We start from the raw sequence: 20,397 nt of genomic DNA on the forward strand, positions 1-20,397 counted from the left end.
CTTTAAACAGTTTAGCTACAGGAGCGGCGTGGCATGGTCGGGGTCGGCAGCTATTGGGGCACCTTGTGTTGAAAGGTAACTGCTTTACCTGGTTAATTTTATTAGATCCGATTTATCTTGGTCCGTAGCATGCATTACTTAACTGCCTGAATGTAAAAGAATAAGTTATAAAAATGCATTGAAATGGAAAACGAAATAATCAAGAAATATCGAAAATAGGTGTAAAACAGAATTGAATCAATTATGAGAATAATGTTAACAATAATAATTATAATAACAATAATGATATGAATAATAATTTCAATAATATGAATGCAAAGAAAACGTCACAGGAAACTATTCAAGCATATTCTGTTTATGACGTAACAAGTCAGTGACAGTAAGACTCTTCTAAGTGAAAGTCTTATGGCTAATGGTTTCCTATTCGTCCGTCCGTTCGTCTGATGTTCGTTCAAAATAAATATATAATACATTTTGACTGAAACCTCAGCAAAAGGTTTCATGATGACCCTGGCTTATAGTAATCGAACTATTGGATAATATGTACATGTACCTGAATGACATTGAAATATTTAAAGATATACAATATGTAAAATATGCAGCGATTTTCATAGATTCTGATACATCTTAAAAATTAAGGTACATAGCAAAAGGGAATTTCTAGCTATAGACTTTAACTGATTGTCAATGACCTGCTGTACCTATTGAGTAAACGTGTATTCACTGCATACCTCGTTTTGGCGAATTTTATTTTCATAAAATGTTGAGTGGCCCTCAATACACGTAATGTGCATTTCGGTATGGCATATTGTAAATCTTATTAGTACTAAAATCTAAAATGCATTACATTCGTTGAAATCTATAGTTATCATCTTATATCATAGAGATCGGTGAGAGCATCTTTGCCTCGTTTCTCATTAGTGCGAAGTACTAGAACCTACAATTTCCTATTAGGTCTGGTATGTTCTGCGCTTATTTTCATAGTTTTCTGCACCTTCGCGCTGCTATGTTGCTTCCAGGCATTTTAGCTGGAACTTTGTCTTTCATATTTTCTCATCATTTTCATATATACCATGCTATATATTTACAATATGCCATAATTTTCATTTGAAAATTTACAATAAAGTCACGGCCTTATCCCACATAATTTTGTTTTGTTTTTGCTATATTACTTGGTACATTCACCTTTGTCTTAGAACCGATGAACTCCCTTATGCAGTCAGACCCGTACTGTAGACAGCCTCCAAAAAATATAACCTGCTTACTATGGTCACACGTCACCTGTCTTGAGAAAATATATGTTTTCACAAATACCGGCATTTTTTAGTCCCCAAGGGAGGTTCTGCAGTCGGGTTTGACTGTATATATATATATATATATATATATATATATAAATACCCTAGCACCCACCCATAAATTAAGTAAATTTATGTTCTCTTATGAAATAAATTGTTTTAATTTTGGTGGGTATCGTCTTGTCTAACATAACGCCTCACTGCTCATCTGCACCTGTATTTGTATTTATAGTCGTATCAGTTCAAATACTAGTCTGACAAGTTTTAATCCCACGGGATTTTCATGGGCAAATTTAGTGCAGTGACAAGTACATTCTTTATCGGAAATCCGTAGAGGACAGATCGTTTACAAAAATTCCCTCCCACCCTTCCCATTACAGTAACTTTGTTGTTTTTTAACATATTTCTGCCGTCAAGTTTAATCTGTTTCAGGGTCACAATGGTGAATCATACTGCTGAGCCCTGCCACAAAATGTACTGCTGCACCAAACATGTCACGTCGCTTCTGTATTCTATGGTCTATTGGAGAACAAACTCTTTACAGTGTGTGTGTATAAACTCAATTTTGCTAGTATGCTTCTGTTGGTACATTTAATCATCGTGGAACAATACGGTTGAATGAAACGGGCTTAATTTTTAACTGCATGTATTCATTTAATGTAAACATTCCGAATGTTACTATCTTTTTCTTTTTGGTACTTTGTTTGTTGTTTTTTGTTAAATTTGTTTTGAATTTAAGCACGAAGATAACATGAATTAGTGCGGGTTTACTACACAAAGCGATAGCATGCAGGTTCGCCGAATTCTGGCATTGTATTTGCAGAAATATGAGGAGATGGTCTTAGTGTCATTTATTTTGTAAAAAAACAAACAAGCATAATTGAAATATTTTTGTTGGACATCGTTTTGTACATCGATTTATAATTCGATGACAGCTCATGAACATTACCCAGTTTTTCGTGTTGTTTTTGTTCTGTTTGGCACATTTATTTTATCTACTAGAAACACTGATGATAGTAAATACTCGGAAAGCAGGGGGTGGAGAGAGCCTTTTCGCTGGTCAGAGCCTCGGATTCTCCCTACCTCCCCCCTCTTGTATAAAAATATCATAAAGAATAGAAAAGAGTTAGGGTTGGGGCAGCCGGCTCGCAGCATACGATTAACCTGTCTTTCTGGGTAGTTTTTAGATGAAATTAAAACAAAAAATAATAATTATAATAATAATAATGCGTAAAGATTAAGATAACATGACAAGTATTTGTCATATTACATATGAATTGTCCATTCTGTATTCTGTCTTACTGCATATGTTCATAAATAGTCTGGTATATTTTATGTTTCTTTCGGCATATTGATTGCTTAAGTACATGCATATTTGAAAAGAATTATGATATTTCTGTCTACATATATTTCGAAGGCGTTCTACTGATGCACTGTGTTATTGGAATATTGATTGTTATATGAACAGTAGTTAACCACCATCTTTGAAACCAGTTTAAGTTGTTTGTTTGGTATTAGTTATATAGTAAGGAAAGAAATAAGGCGTGTATGCGTATATTACACTTGATTTTGTTAGTAAACATACATTACTTGCATTGATCTGATTTCATCAATTTAGATTTATTTTATTGTCGTGACTTAAATGGCGCTTACAAATTGTAATCTTTATACGGCGTACAGTAAAGAAAGTCTTCTTTATTAAAATGTTTGGCTCAAGTCAATTCTAATTTCATTTTAATTTTTGTCCGTGTTGTGAGCAATATTTAGTGATCCACAGAATATTTTATTCTTGTATACTACGGCAGTATCAAATAAAAGCTCACTTTTCTAGGTTGACCTTCTCGTATCTGCAACCTCGCGCTCGGTTGGTCATCTCTTATTATTGGTGTTATTGGGCGGGCGCTCTTTAACCGTTAGAGGGGGCCTTGTACCATGTGGTCGGCCATTCACCTGGTCCATGGATTGACTGTGTCTTATATAAACAGGGTTGTTCAACTTATCGGCCATACGATTATTAGTGATCAGTCGAAAGTTGCAATTGTTATATGTACGTGTAGGTCCGTACATATTTTTATAATTTGTGGATCACTTTGCTACAAACCTCTAACACATGGGTTATGTTGAAACAGACATGTAAATCCCCCCTGTTTTCTTACGTTTCCAGTCTGCTGGTTAGCTCAGTCAATCGCTTGGATGGATTATATTATTATTGTAGCATAGTTTGCTATAACCATTCCTTCGCACCGGTCCGTTTGTTCATATATTACATTGAAACAATTTTTTCAATATTTTAATAATTTTGTTCGTTTGTTTGCTGAAGACTTTCTTGACTTACATCAGATTTTATTTTGATCTTGGTGTTATGTTTCATTTCGCATTTACTTAATCTAGGAAGAATATTTTGTTTTATCTCATGTCATAAAGATCGGTGAGAGCATCTTTGCCTCGTTTCTCATTAGTGCGAAGTACTAGAACCTACAATTTCCTATTAGGTCTGGTATGTTCTGCGCTTATTTTCATAGTTTTCTGCACCTTCGCGCTGCTATGTTGCTTCCAGGCATTTTAGCTGGAACTTTGTCTTTCATATTTTCTCATCATTTTCATATATACCATGCTATATATTTACAATATGCCATAATTTTCATTTGAAAATTTACAATAAAGTCACGGCCTTATCCCACATAATTTTGTTTTGTTTTTGCTATATTACTTGGTACATTCACCTTTGTCTTAGAACCGATGAACTCCCTTATGCAGTCAGACCCGTACTGTAGACAGCCTCCAAAAAATATAACCTGCTTACTATGGTCACACGTCACCTGTCTTGAGAAAATATATGTTTTCACAAATACCGGCATTTTTTAGTCCCCAAGGGAGGTTCTGCAGTCGGGTTTGACTGTATATATATATATATATATATATATATATATATAAATACCCTAGCACCCACCCATAAATTAAAGTACGGAAAACGTCTCTCTGCCTATATGATAAATAGACTTGTGTGTTAGAAATGCGCTGGATTGTTACAGATGATATTGTGCGCATCGTACTTGTTGTTTCAAATTTAGAGTAGAATGTTTATAAATTCTCTGTCTACATGTCGTAAAACACCTTCTGTGCGTGTCTGTTAAAGTCTTAAATTTGGTTTATCTTGCAATGTTACATCTTTTAAAGGGAAGTAATAGGAAGTTTACAGCCTGTTTCTTTTGTTGCGTTTAACATTCTTATGGAGACTTTCCAGCTTTTGATTGTGGAAGAAAACCACAGGTGCCGATCCGCGCTTGATTGCAGGTATGAGCGGGCATCTGGGTCTAAAACCCATTGACCTTCCGTAAGCCTTTCGGATGGCTTTCTTACTTGAAAGAATTTTTCACCCCAGGCGAGGTTTTGAACCCACATATAACTGCGCCGTCGGCGGGCAAAGTATTTGAAGTCTTAAACTACTTGACGATTATCCTACTTTAGTTCAAAAGGCAGTGCAATCTATGTGTCACATACCGGTATTTCGCTATTTATTTTGCGGTTAACCTCAATCACATGTTTATTTACGAAAACGTTATTTCATATAAATTTAATTTCTCGAATGCCCTTCCCGTTTTGTTTAAAAATGACTAAATACATTGTGATATTTCACACAACATTTTTTTGGCTTTCGTTTTTTCCTTTACAGTCAATGGATAGGTAAAACAAATTGATGTAGAAACGCATATAAACTCTTAAATATCCTAAGCTGATCAAAGTATTATCAATATTTTTGTTTTCGTCTAAAGGAGCTTCTGTACCATGCTGATAATTATGCACTAATTTTGAATCCCTTTACCCTTTCTTTTGTCCAGCCAGGCAGCTTGATGTACATCTTATATGACATCTGGTGGACAGCAGTAAACAAACGGAGATGGGTACCCGTAACGCCCGTAAAATACTAGACTGTACCGAGTCACGGAGGCGGACTACCCTAACGTTTGTAGAACAGCGGCGTAGGGAACGGATTCTTTTATAGTTTTTTTTTTAATTAGTTACTCCTTTATTTCACATAACATGTGGAAAAATTAGACTCATCACAAAAGTCACTGTAAATGATAAGTCGACATAGATTAGCCAAGTTAATTGGCTGTCAAAAATGTTCGGAAGTTGTCTGTCTACTCCGCTATTTGCAGCTGGTGTCTAATGCCAAAGGGCAAGAAAATGTGCAGCCAGACCGGGACTCAAATCCACCACCTCTGACTACTGTTCCGATGCCTTGCTGCAAAGTTAAATGGCCGCCCACAAATTTTATCCCCGTGAGTTTGATAGTCAAGTCTACCGTGACACAAAGAGGCAATCCCTTGTTCACCAGTTTAAAGACACTGATTCTGGTATGCCTGGTATGTGTCCTATGGAGATGATAAGGTCTGCGTATTGGCGATAAGGGCCAACACACAAGTCAGGACCATTGGTAGACTTGCTTCTGTTTATCATAATAAGCTACTGTGCAGTAAATAAATTGCAGGTGATATTTCTCACCTTTATAGCAAATCAGTTCTCACCTTTATAACGAGTTTAGAAAGCTTGATTGAATTAGGGCTAAATAAACAAAGTGATAAGATACAACAGTGTTTTATCATATTTTTAATAAAGTAAGTTTTTTAACAATTACATCTCATTATTGCTGTTTTTTATTATCAAAAATATAAAAAACGCATTCAGGCACATAGCTTTTAGAAGTAATAAATTATTGTGTATTTTGAACAATGATATATCTTTATTGCTGGATTTTATTATACATAAAAGAAAGTTAACATTATTTAGACAACACAAGAGGAATTAAGCATTTTTAATATATAACATCCTTCTGCCTATATACCCTCTTTATGTATTAAAAATGCAACTGAACGCTTCTTTAATTTCTAATAAAATCCAGCAATTATCTTTTCTTTTTGTTTTTATTTTGTTACTTTTGATAAAAAGATCATAATCATTGAATAAACAAACTTGTAATTTCTCTTATTAAGTTTTGAATAATTATTTTATAGTGAGAAATGCTTTGCTATAAGAGTTATAATTTAATTGGCCAGGACATTACTCAACATGACTAAACAATCAACATTAGTATCTTATCAATTAAAATTATTTTGTGTACATGCTGAAAAAAGACTAAAAATACAACAGCATTTCAATTAATAAAATGCAAAACACAGGAAATAACCAATTTACCTATAGGCAATAAAATTTATGATTCTCTGACAATAATTACCCTACATGTCAAGTCTACAGGGGTTTTATGGACCCTTATCAGACTGGACCAGACAGGATCTTGTATATTGGGGATTAAAAAGTCTGGTATTTGGTGGGGGGGGGGGGGTCACTTATATAGGAGATTTTCTTTGCCTTTAATTAAACATTCCAACAAACAATGGGGGCTTATGAACAGTGCCTAAACAAGGGGAGCGGTGGTCTAGTGGATAAGGTGTCGGCCGCTCAATCCAGGTCGTGGGTTCGAGCCTCACTGGAGTCACGACCATGACTTCACATATGACACCAGTACTGGTTTTTCCAGGAAGCGGACTCGAGAGTGTTTTCCAATAAGCTTGAAGCTTTCATCACAATTGAGCTTAAACAAATTAGTATAAACTAACAGTGCCTAAACATTATTTTGTGGACTTATCAAAATCTGAATACTTACATTTACGGTAAGGATCACACGAAGAAATGTTTTCAGACGTGCCATTGTAACAGATATGTCAGCAAAGTGTCAAGGGTTTCTGAACAATTTCTGTGTTGTTTGCCGTCATTGAAAACAATGGTAGGTTATAATTTCACATACTAAAACGTCTGTTCAATGGCTAAAGTTATTTTGGACAATACAATTCTCAGATTCGGACTCAAGTAAGTGACTACCATTGAACAGATTCTTTAAAAAGCAAAGTACACCTAACGCCATTTTTCTTAAATGTCACAGGTTTCTTGATGACCCATTTTTCTATGTCACAGGTTTCTGTCTACAGTTCGACAAATCTTATGACTTAAAAATATATGTGATTTGGACATTTTGTAGTAAACTCGTCTGTAATACATCCTGCAAATATCAGTAAAAGAGAGTGCATTTCGGTGGCTACCATCAAGTAATTAAAGTTTTCCAGTTAACGTTCATGTAAAGTCTTTTGAAACCACCCCTCGGGTGAATTTTTGTTTTAGTTTTTTTATGCCACATAGGCCTTGATCTATCATATTCATTTTCTATCTTGTAGAAGATATCAAACTTCTTTTTCAAAAGTATTTTGTCATTACTTTTAGTATCATTGTACGTCTAACATATTTGTCCAGGTACTCCGAGAGTTGAAAGTGTTACAAACCATGTACATTTCAAAAAAATTCAAACATTGCAAAACGAAAGTGAAAGTAGAGCTGTCAAATTGACAAAAAAACTGCAGTATTTCAACAAATATAAAAGTAAACTATTTTTCATTGCCCGGAGTACCTAGATAAGTATGTAAGACAAATAACAAAAACAAACTTAGAGAAAAAATATGTTTGAAAAAGAAGTTTGATATTTTGTACAAAATATAATGTGAACAGTTGAATTATATATATTTTATTTATTATAGTCTCATCAATGTACACATTCAACATATCATAATAAAAGCAAAAGCATAAAATACAGTACATTGCCATTCAGGTATTGAATTACAAGAGACTGTTAACAATTTATATACATATATAAAACTATATTAATTTTTTTTTACCATGCAAATGATGTTAATCATGCAACCACATATAGTTCGTTAAAACCTGCCTTAAATAAAACAGTAGCCTTAATAACAGTAACAGTGCGCTCGACTTTTTGTCAGTGCTTGACCCTAAACTGAGAGCTTTGTCAGTATTGTTAAATTAAAAAGAGGCATAACTCTGTCAAATTCAAATCAGAGTTATTCTCCTGGTAAATACTTGATAGTAAATAAGCATTTAAAGTTTGAAGTCAATAGCTTCCATAGTAACAGAAATATTTGACTTTTATCAAAAAAAAAAATTAAAAAAAAAAAAAATCCATGTCACAAAGGGCAACAAAATTAAAATAAGAGTTATGGGGATCGTTTCTCCAAGTGCAAACTTTGACAATGAATAACTATTTGTTTCAAGTCAATAACTTCAATAATAACAGAGACATTTGACCTAATCGAAAACTTTAACCACAAATTCTAAGTTACAAAAGGGGCATTAACCTGTCGAAATTCAAATCAGAGCTATGGGGATTGTCTCTCCTGGTGTAGACAGTAGCAGAAATATTGACTTTACAACACCCCAAGGCGACGCCGACGCCAGGTGCAATCTTTTAGGGTGCAATAGCTCTACTTTTTCCTTCGAAAAGTCAGGCTAAAAAACTGACCTTATTAATGGATAAAACCATTCTAAATTTGTATGACTTCCCAATGTATTTGAAAATAAAACCCCTAACTCCGTTTGCATGTTTAACATCTTAAATAATTTTATGTTTTAAAACCAGAGTACAAAATGTATTACATGTTTTGTAAGACAACATACATATTACCAAACAAGGTGACCTCTATAGAACGTATTTTCTACTACTTCTGAACAACTCCATTATATAATGTTATGAATATTATGGGTCTGTCGGGAATAATTTCCAAAATAAGTTTTTACCCAAGGGGTGGTCTCAAACGCTTTACATGAATCTTAACGTTGGTGAAAGTTCATTCGGTTACAAATTCTCTCACTGGTATTATTTAATTACCAAATACCGTTGAAATCTTTTTACAATAACATAACATGCCACGATTAATCAATTTCACGAACGACCAGTTTTTATAAATTCCTTCACAAATAATTCAATAGGCAAATCGACACATCGGATGTAGAGATGGTACCTAAAAAATTCAAATTCATATTTACAGATTTTTTTCAGGGTGAAATAATAGCTAAGTGCACCAATTAGCTAAATATATTTATGGTTTCCCTGCTCTCCATGTGAAAATAGAAATATTTGATATTTAAAAAATGACTGGCTCAAAGTATCTGAAGCAAAATGGACAACTCTTGTATTGACCGTTTTTCAATGATTTTAGGATTTCCCTAATTATAGACTATATCAAAAGTCTCCACATCTAAATAAATTGAACAGAGTATAGTGTAAGTTTAGTCTTCTTTCTACACTTTGAAAGAGTCTATACTGAATTTCCCTTTGTCTTTTAATAAAGTCAAAATCCAAGACTATACAAGAGTCTAAAACTCTTGAAAAAAGTATGAGTGAAAGAGAATGACATGCTCTTTATCATAAGCTTGCCATAACCAGTCCAAAACATTTACTTGAAAGAAGTTATTAAAGATTCTATAATGTATCTATTTTATGCAAAGAGAGAGCGATTAAATATTGGTTAAAAGTAAGAAAAAATGTCGGGGCACCTGAAAATATATTATTTAATGATGAATCAGCTAGTTTGAATAGAAATCAAAGGCCTGAATGGCCTGAGTCGGCTAATGATTGATGTACTGACAGTATAGTCTACCAGTTTCAGTTTGTTTTTAGTTTTTTTTCTTAAAATTTCATAACACAGCTCGATATTTACCAAAAATATTATATCCGGATACGATTACACTTTTCTCCAGTTTGAACAATATATTTTACAAATTGTGATGATACGAAGACATTTAGCAGCAATTGGCAGTATCTGACATTGAAGTTTACGGTTAAATTACCTCTTATTTAAATCTTTTCATAAAAAAGTTGTTTCGTTTCGCCAAACATAGACGATCTACTTTCGATTTCAAAAACTACAAGAAAATACAATTTAATTTTTCGCCGATTTGTTTATTTCTCGAAAAATAAGAATTAAAATCATTTTTAATATCAATAGTAACTAAACAAACCAGTAAGAGCTTCTTCTTCCGATAATTTATCCGTTTACTGACTGCAAAATTCAACCCACGCAAAGTTTATAGAAATCATACGATACGTGTTTACGTTCAATGTGGGAGAATTAAGGCTGATCGGCTATGTTACCTAACGCATCCAGACGATTCAGATTTTGTTTTTAAAAAAGCATTGTGTGCGTTTCTGTAATTTTATATACGTTTTTATACGCTTAGAAATTATTAGATATGCGTATTTGCATTATTTCTATACGTAATTTACGCTAATACGCATGTTATCTGGAGCCCTGCTGGAACTATTTTTTGTCTTTCGCTGGATGTTACCCAAGCTTTGTAAGCCTGCGCAATTCTTAAAATGCACATTTATGCTTAATGAGTTACATTCGAGAATTGCACAATTACAAGTCATAAATATGACAGATTACATCGTATATTGGTCATAGCAAAGGGAATTGACACAACTTAACTTCATTCATGCAGTGAACTGTTTGAAATTTGAGAAATCTAATGGAACTACATCCGTTCACATGTTATTCGGTCCATTTAGAGAATCGTTGGATAGCAAGGACTCGTCAAAAGGCTTTCAGCCTTTAGCCGACTCAAAAACTGGACAAATTCCATGAAAACTTTAATCGAAAACTTAGGATTTCCTCATTTATTAACTGAAATTGATGTTAGTGTTGACTACTTCCATATACTAAAATGACGTTTACGAGACCAGTATATACAAAACTGGTCTTCATGTATCAATGAAATGTCTAAACTAGAATATTATGTAAAATATAAAACTTCATTTTGTTATGAGCCTTATCTAGACTTTGTTACAAATGATAGTTTGCGTAAGCAACTTACATGTGTTTGGTTAAGTTCACACCATCTTAAAATAGAGAAAACCGCATTTGCAAATGTTGTAATCAAAATAATGTTGAATCTGAGTATCACTTCTTGTTATGTTGTCCACTTTATTCTGAAATTCGCCGAAAGTATCTTGGGCCAGTATCATGGCCAAATCTGAATAAATTTATACATGTGATGTCAACAAATAGTGAATCCATATTTGTATACAAATATTCTCAGTTACTACATTTGTATGTTTCTTAAAACATTTTCACGAACTACTAAGGCTTTTTCAACATATGTACACAAATTCTATAAAATCTTTCTCTTATTGCATGTCAACATTTCAACAAATTTAAACATACTGGGTCTTTTTATATAATATTTCGATAAAAGAGTCTTTCTTATATCTTTATACTTATCACAAATACAAATAAAATGATACTCGTCTTCTATACTACCATTTCCACATATCAGACAAACTCGTTCATTTCTTTCTAATGTATTTCGGCCATATCTCGCACTTTCTATTCTTAGACAATGTGCTGAAACCCGCAACCTAGTTAACAACGTTCTATATTTATTATTCTTTATTACATCTAAGTATTTTTCATACTCAAAAGTGTTTTAATAGCCTTGTAAACCGTCAGTACAGAGCTGTTATTTATACCTTGAAACCATTCTTGTTGAAAACAATCAATTAATTTTTGTTTAAAAACAATAACAAAACGTTTATGATCAACACAATAAGGGTTGTCCCATACGTACCCATAGCCGCTTTTATATAATAAGTTTTTAACATTTGTCAACCAATTTTTCTTATTTTTACAACAATCATCATATATACAGGCATAGACAGCTTTCAGAATACAATTGTCTGTATCTAATACCTTAAACCAATACTTCAATATTCTTATAAACCTATTTATGTACAATGGATACCTTCCAAGCTCCGCATACACAGCTACATTGCTTGTTGATAATTTAACGTTTAAAATCCTCTTACAAAATTTCAAGTGGATTCTTTCTATTTCCTTTGATTTCGTATATCCGCATATTTCACATGAATAGTTTAAAATAGACGTAATAAAAGAATCAAACTATTGACAATATGTTTTTAATGAAAAATCAAACATTCTCAAGTTATGCAAAAATATATTCATAGTCTTTAAAGCTTTTCCAGACAACATTTGCTGATTGCTACTAAAGCATGCATGTTTGTGTTTCATGTTGTTATTGTATTGTCATTGTATTGTATGTCTTGGCCATATTCTCTTTACACTTTGTTAGATGGCCAAATGCAATATTTTTGCCGATTTGCCTAATAAACTGAACTACAATGTAAACAAACCCCTACACCATTTTACCATCAATATTTTCAACTCATGCATGCACTCAATTCAGGTGATAATTGGTGATATAATTGTAAACGAGAGGCTCCAACAAAATCTTTTTTTCAAGTTGTGTAAACAGTTTAAGTTGTAAATTAATGTGGACATCTGAAGTTACCCGCTTACTAATCTCGCACGGTATTTGTAACAATAACATGTTAAATGTTACTATTGAGAAAAGGGGAATCGGGTAGTGAAAATAAAGACATAATCGACTTTTCCGATAATGTTTTCGTTGTCGTCCTCTATTTATACTTTGTTTAAAACAATATATAAACACCTTATAATTTGTTTAAGGTAGTTGACCTGTAATGAAAATCATCAAATATAGTAATCTCCATATGCTTTTTCAGCATTTATTCGTTTTTCATGGAATGCAATGATCGTGATAGTTCTATCTAGAGAATGTTGAATTGCTTAAAATACATTGCAGAGAGTCATTATCTATCAACTACCTTAAAATGTTGTAATTACAACCAGTACCTTAAAATGTTGTAATTTCATTTGATGACACTTACTTTTTGTGTTACATTATTTGCAGCAAAGTACTCTTGAACAGTCAGAGAAATGCTTCAAAATGACTGAAGCATAAGAAACACTTTCAAAATGATTAGTTGAAATGATGAATATAACCAGTCTAGCTACGTTGTTACACAAACGTGATAACAATTTAACTTTTTTTAAAATTTCTCATTGTTGGAAATATACGAGGGTTGTCCCAGAAAATCGTAGGCTTTTTTTATTATTCCGAAAATAAGCGACGCATGAAACATTTTTTAACTGATGTTATTTCATTGTATACTCTACAGGAGTAGGGAGTTTAGAATTAAATATCTGTCATATTAATTGAGTACTTTTTAAATAATGGACGGCAGTCAGTGCTCAATTTTCCCACTACAAAAAGAAGTGGTTTCCTTTTAAATTCGTGCAATTTACCCGATATACATCTCATAGGATTAAAATTTACATCGTCGTTAACGGCAATGTATGGCGCGTAATTATCTTTCATTTCAAGTCTTTGACGTCACTAACATTAAAACAATGACGTAATTTTGAAAGTAATGATTGCACACCATTTCAGAAATTGCGACGTCAGATAATTTCGCGGCGCAGAAAATATTACTAAAATTTTGCGTAGATCGCGGTATGACCCATTCACTAGTAAAACGAGGAATGGAAAATTCGGGAAGTTTGGCAAATGTTAGCAGGACATTTGTCTTTACGTGACAAAATCGTTTTAAGGAAGGTTAGGCGAGTGATTCAAAGAGATGGCAACATAAAACTTTAACACTTTCTGCGCCACAAACTTATCTGACGTCGCCATTTCTGAAATGGCATGCGAGCATTACTTTAAAATTTACGCCACTATTTTAACATAAGTGATGACGCAGCATAATTACACATCAGGTCAAGGTCAGTTATGGGAAATAGACGTGTTTTGTGGTCAGTGAAAGGAAAAAAACGTAACTCACTGTGTATATTGGAGTTAAAGTGAGTTAAATTTGGTATAAACTTTAAAAAAAGTACGTTTCAAACGGATGACAATGTAATTGATGTTTTTCCCCGAACTGAAAGCTGTTTAAAAAGATAAACTGTGCATGATAAACGAACAAAGGGCAATGGCGGAAAATGGAAAGTAGTTAAACCGGTTTTTGCACATAAATGTACATGTGGTCAAAACACGTGATTATTACCGACTAATATTGAAAATAGTGATAAGGCAAGCAGACAGATAAAATAAACTGTGAGTGTTTTAACAGTATATGATTATTTGGAGCACTAAGTACAGTAGATATATTTATAAATATAATCTAGTGAGCTGGACTAGTGAAAATGCCGAGAAGGGGAAGCTTAAGAGAAAGTATGGGAGTAAACGCTAAGGAGGAAAAACAAACTCAGGAAAATAGTGAAAATAGTGAAAAACTTGAAAAGGGTGAAAAAGGTGAAAGATGTGACAGGCAGGTTAAAATAGACAAGATGTTACACAAAGAAGAAAAAGAACTAAACATTCAAGATTTAATGATAACCATCACAGCTTTGGATAAAAAAATCAATCAACTTGCATCGAAAGAATATATTGAGAAAGCATTAGATCAGAGACTGCACAATCTGGTAAGTGAGGACTTTCTAAACGATAGGATTCAGTCCCTGAAAAAAAGACATAAGTGACCAAATAAAATCAGAGATGGATAATGTGTATGAAAACCTTAGATCAATCAAATCCAAACTGAAAGCAGCAGAAACAGAGATTGAACACTTAAAAAACATAGAGAGTGATATGAAAACCGCGACGGAAAAGGTAAGGGAAGAAAATGCAACCCTAAACAAGAAAATCAAAGACCTGAAGGAATGGATTGGAGAAAACAGTGACAGGGCCAAATATCACGCCTACCAAATTAATGAGTTAGAACAATATTCTAGACGGAATAGTGTAAGAATATACGGAATAAATGATATAAACAAAGATGAATCCCCTTTAACCACCGCGACAGAAGTAACAAAAATGCTAAAGGAAAAACTGGATATCTCCATTCCCAATAATAGGATAGACATCGCTCACAGGCTTGGTAGATACATGAAGGATGGAAATAGACCTATATGTGTAAGTTTTTATATAGAACTGATAAACTGATAAACAACAAGTTCTAAATGCAAGGAAAGGTCAAAAGGGAAAGAACATAGTGATCAGAGAAGATCTCACACTGAAAAACGCGAGGCTACTAGAGAGACTGTCAGACAAACACGAGGTGAAAAACTGCTGGTCTGATGATGGACGCATAATTGCACTGTTAAATAATGGGAAGAAAATCAGAGTGGATCTTCAGAGAGATCTGTCAAAATCACTGATAACTTAGTTGCTATACAGTATATACAGTATATAAGAAACAAACTTTAGAAAATATGCAGAGATAATTTAAAATGATATCATATCTGTCTTATGTATGATTTTGCCTTTTTCAAAACATTCCTTGTCAAACGACATGTTTGTAAACGATAGCACGTGTTTACATTTATTTTCAATATGTAAATCTAGGTCAGGTGGCATTCGTTTTATAAGTCTTTTTCAGTGGCTGACGCCGGAAACCCCATGCAGTGACGTAGTTAAGTTGGAGGTCATGAGATTAACATGTTAAATTTTTGATTGGTTAAAAATGACTTTACATAGTTTTTGATACAATCTTAAGCGGCCATGTCCATTGACATTATATACATAAGCGGCCTAAAAACAGGAAGTGAAACTTGTAAACATTTTTTAAGCCACAACTTTTATAATAGAAAGTTAAGCTACTATGAGATATACATTTATTGTACTTGATCGCAGGTAAATTTCCATTGTATATCACTATATTGACTGAATATGTAATAATTTTACATAGAAACAGTGACAGTGACGGTGATCACTATGAATTGTTGTTTAAAAATGTTTACTTTAAATTATCAAAGTTTATGACTAACAGTCGCTACAGGCACCTATAAATGTTTCGTCTCTGATTGTACAGTTAGGCTGATAAACTTTTGCCGCTGTTAACTTAGATTCCTCGGACAGAAACGTGAAACATCTGTTGTATACCACTATATTGTCTGAATATATAATAGATTTACATAGAAACAGTGACAGTGATCACTAAGAATTGTGTTTTTTAAAATTGTTTACTTTATCAAAGTTTATGACTAACAGTCGCTACATGTAACGACGAATATTCAGGCAAGTGTCAATTTTAGGCACCTATAAATGTTTCGGCTCTGATTGTACAGTTAGGTTGATAAACTTTTGCCGCTGTTAACTTAGATTCCTCGGACAGAAACGTGAGACATTTGTTGTATATCACTATATTGTCTGAATATATAATAGATTTACATAGAAACAGTGACAGTGATCACTAAGAATTGTGTTTTTGAAAGTGTTTACTTTATCAAAGTTTATGACTAACAGTCGCTACATGTAACGATGAATTCTGTACTATGTTTTTCGGCAAGTGTCAATTTTAGGCACCTATAAATGTTTCTCATCTGATGGTACAGTTAGGTTGATAAACTTTTGCCGCTGTTAACTTAGATTCCTCGGACAAAAACGTGAGACATTTGTTGTATATCACTATATTGTCTGAATATATAATAGATTTACATAGAAACAGTGACAGTGATCACTAAGAATTGTGTTTTTGAAAGTGTTTACTTTATCAAAGTTTATCATTAACAGTCGCTACATGTAACGACGTACTATGTTTTTCTGGCAAGTATCAATCTTAGGCACCTATAAATGTTTCATCTCTGATTGTACAGTTAGGTTGATAACTTTTGCTGCTGTTAATTTAGATTCCTCGGATAGAAACGTGAGATATTTGTTCTGTATTACTTTAGTGTCTGAATATATAATAGACTTACATAGAAACAGTGACAGTGATCACTAAGAATTGTGTTTTTGAGAGTGTTTACTTTATCAAAGTTTATGACTAACAGTCGCTACATGTAACGATGAATTCTGTACTATGTTTTTCGGCAAGTGTCAATTTTAGGCACCTATAAATGTTTCTCATCTGATGGTATAGTTAGGTTGATAAAATTTTGCCGCTATTAACTTAGACTCTTCGGACAGAAACGCGACACTTTTTTTTTGTTAAATAGAAATAAATGATGCTGTTATAAGAAATACATTTTTGCTTACTCTATATATTGCCAATTCGCATTTACATGTCACTTTAGAGTTTAAAATGCGTACTTTTATGACAGAAAATGAGCTTGTGAATAGACACTTATTTGCCGTTTAATTATTGTTTTTTTATATGAAGTGGTCTAAATATAGAAGGATTTATATATTATGTGACAGTATATGTGCGTGTTAAGTTTTATCCTGACTGTTCAAGGAGGTTAATATATACTTCTACTGCCGTAGCAAAATATATTATACTTTATATATAAAAAATATTGATTACGTACTTTACATATAATCATAGGTCACAGGTTCTTTGTGTTTTTTTATGGGACATGTCTGTTTTGTATCTGTTTTTGTAACTTCATATTTAAATACAAATCTTATTAAAATTAAAATATGTTTAATAAATTCGAAGGTACAGTTCTTTAACGGTAGATACTGTATATGTGCACATGTAAAACGATAATCTTGTTATCAAGTTCTAGGTTAGTTAAGTTAACTGAGATTCAGCTTCTAAATTTAGTGATGGACCTGGACTGTTACTTTTCTTTTTATCTTTTTTAACGAGAATAATGTTCTCAATACTAAGAGAGTATTAACAGCTTTCAGTTTTGGCAAAACATTGATGCTTATACTTTGTCCTTCTTTTCGAACGATTGTGCAGTCTCTATAGAGTTTCGAATCCTTGTCCTACACTGTTTGACTCACGGTACTTTCTGTGGGTGGTGTTAGTTACCTATTTTAATTACTTAGGCGACAATGACTGAGTATTTGACCTTTGTTTCTATGAATGTACAAGGTCTAGGAGATGGTAGGAAAAGAAAAGATGTGTTAAATTATCTGAAAGGGAAGAAATTCAATATGTACTTTTTACAAGATACTCACTTTACTGATAAAGAGATTAATTATATTCGTAGCCAGTGGGGTTTTGAGTGTTACTTTAGCAACTTTAGTAGCCAGTCAAGAGGGGTAGCAATTTTTATTAATAACAATTTTGAATTTAAATTCAAAAGTTTAGAAAAAAGATGAAAATGGTAATTTACTTATTTTAAATGCTCTTAATGAAAATGTTGATTTTACAGTTATATGCCTATATGGTCCAAATAGAGATGAACCTGCCTTTTTTTTTTACATCATTACGAGATAAATTATCAAAAATTGTAAATAACTGTTTAATAGTAGGAGACTATAACTTGGTTCTTGATCCTGACACGGATTGTTACAATTATTTGAATATTAATAATCCTAAGTCACGTGATGTTGTTTTACAAATGTTACATGAATTCGACTTGATTGACTGTTGGAGAGAACAGAATATGGAAAAAAAACAATACACATGGTTTAAGAAAAATCCAATAAAGAAAGCAAGACTTGATTTTTTCCTGATTTCAAGTAACTTATATACAGGTCTAAAAGAAGCTGCAATCGAACCTGGGTACAGAACTGATCATTCTTTAATATATTTAAGTATTGAATTAGGTAAATTTGAAAAAGGCCGATCATATTGGAAATTTAATAACTCTCTTCTAACAGATAAACAATATGTAGAGAAAATAAAAAATGTCTTCAAACAGGTAAAAACTCAATATGCTGTAAATCTGATAGAAAACGAAAATAATGAAAATCTAGAATTTAGTATAAATGATAAATTATTTTTTGAAACTTTAATTAATGGAAATCAGAGGTAAATCCATTTCTTATTCCTCATATAAAAAGAAACAAGAAGACAAAAGACAATTAAACTTAAAATATATTAAGTCTCTTGAAGGACAAGAACCTATTGACTATAATCTGTTAGAAAGGAAGAAAAATGAATTAGGGGAACTAAGAGCTAAAAAAATGCAAGGAGTTTTTATAAGATCAAGGGCCAAATGGTTATCTGAAGGGGAAAAACCAACAAATTACTTCTGTAACTTGGAAAATAGGAATTATACTTCAAAAATAATGAACTCACTCTATTCAAAATCCGGAACTCTGCTAAGGAATCAAAAAGAAATCATAAGTGAAGTAGAAAATCATTATAAAAAGTTATATTCTTATAAACAGACAGAAAATATAGAATTAGAGAATATTCTAAATGTTGAAGGCATACCTAAACTTAATGAAGAAGGAAAAAAATTCGTTAGAAGGGCATTTGAGTTATGGTGAGATGTTGGCAAGTCTAAAATAAATGTCCAATAACTCGTCACCTGGTAGCAGTGGTTTTACAACAGAATTCTTTAAGTTTTTCTGGATAGATATTGGTCATTTTCTTGTTAGGTCAGTAAACCATGCTTTTGGTACAGGCGAACTATCAGTCACTTTAAAACAAGGGGTCATCACTTGTATTCCAAAAGGAAATAAAGACAAACAATATATAAAAAATTGGCGTCCAATATCACTATTAAATGTATCGTATAAAATTGCATCCGCAAGTATTGCCCAACGTTTAAAACTAGTGTTACATAAATTGATTAGTGAAGACCAGACAGGCTTTTTACCAGGCAGGTATATAGGAGACAACATAAGGTTAATCTATGACATTATGTACTTTACAGAAAAAAATAATATACCTGGCATGCTTTTACTACTGGATTTTGCTACCGCTTTTGACTCTCTGTCATGGTCATACATGTATAAAACTCTAAAATTATTTAATTTTGGTGAAAATTTCATCAAGTGGATTAAGCTTTTCTACAATGATATTCAATCCTGTGTTATTATAAACGGTCATCTTTCAGACTGGTTCCATATTCACCGTGGATGTCGTCAGGGGGACCCGCTGTCCCCTATATTTTTATACTCTGTGCTGAAGTCCTTTCAATTATGCTAAAACAAAACCCAAGAGTAAGTGGCATTAATCTTAATAATTCTGAATTTCTACTGTCACAATATGCAGATGACACAACTGTACTATTAGATGGAAGTGAAGTATCTCTCAGAAACACAATGCTAACATTAAACTACTATGCCAAAATTTCTGGATTATGTATTAATGTGGAAAAAACAAAAGCTGTTTGGATAGGAGCAATGAAAAATAGTCATTTAAGGTTATGTACTGATTTGGGTCTACATTGGGAACAAGAACAATTTAAATTACTGGGTGTAACCTTTACACTAAATCTGAATAATATTGTTATTGCAAACTACTATTCAAAAATAGAGGGAATTAAAAACTTATTAACACAATGGTCTAAAAGAATGATCACACCAATAGGCAAGAATATAGTTATTAAGACGTTAGCTATGTCAAAATTGAATCACCTAATATTAAGTTTACCAAACCCAAGCATAGAGATAACTAAATCAATAGAAAACCTATTTTATAAGTTTTTGTGGAATTCTGGACCTGATAAGATAAAGAGAACAGTCA

Source organism: Mercenaria mercenaria, chromosome 5, assembly GCF_021730395.1.
Source record: "Mercenaria mercenaria strain notata chromosome 5, MADL_Memer_1, whole genome shotgun sequence".
Classification (NCBI taxonomy): domain Eukaryota; kingdom Metazoa; phylum Mollusca; class Bivalvia; order Venerida; family Veneridae; genus Mercenaria; species Mercenaria mercenaria.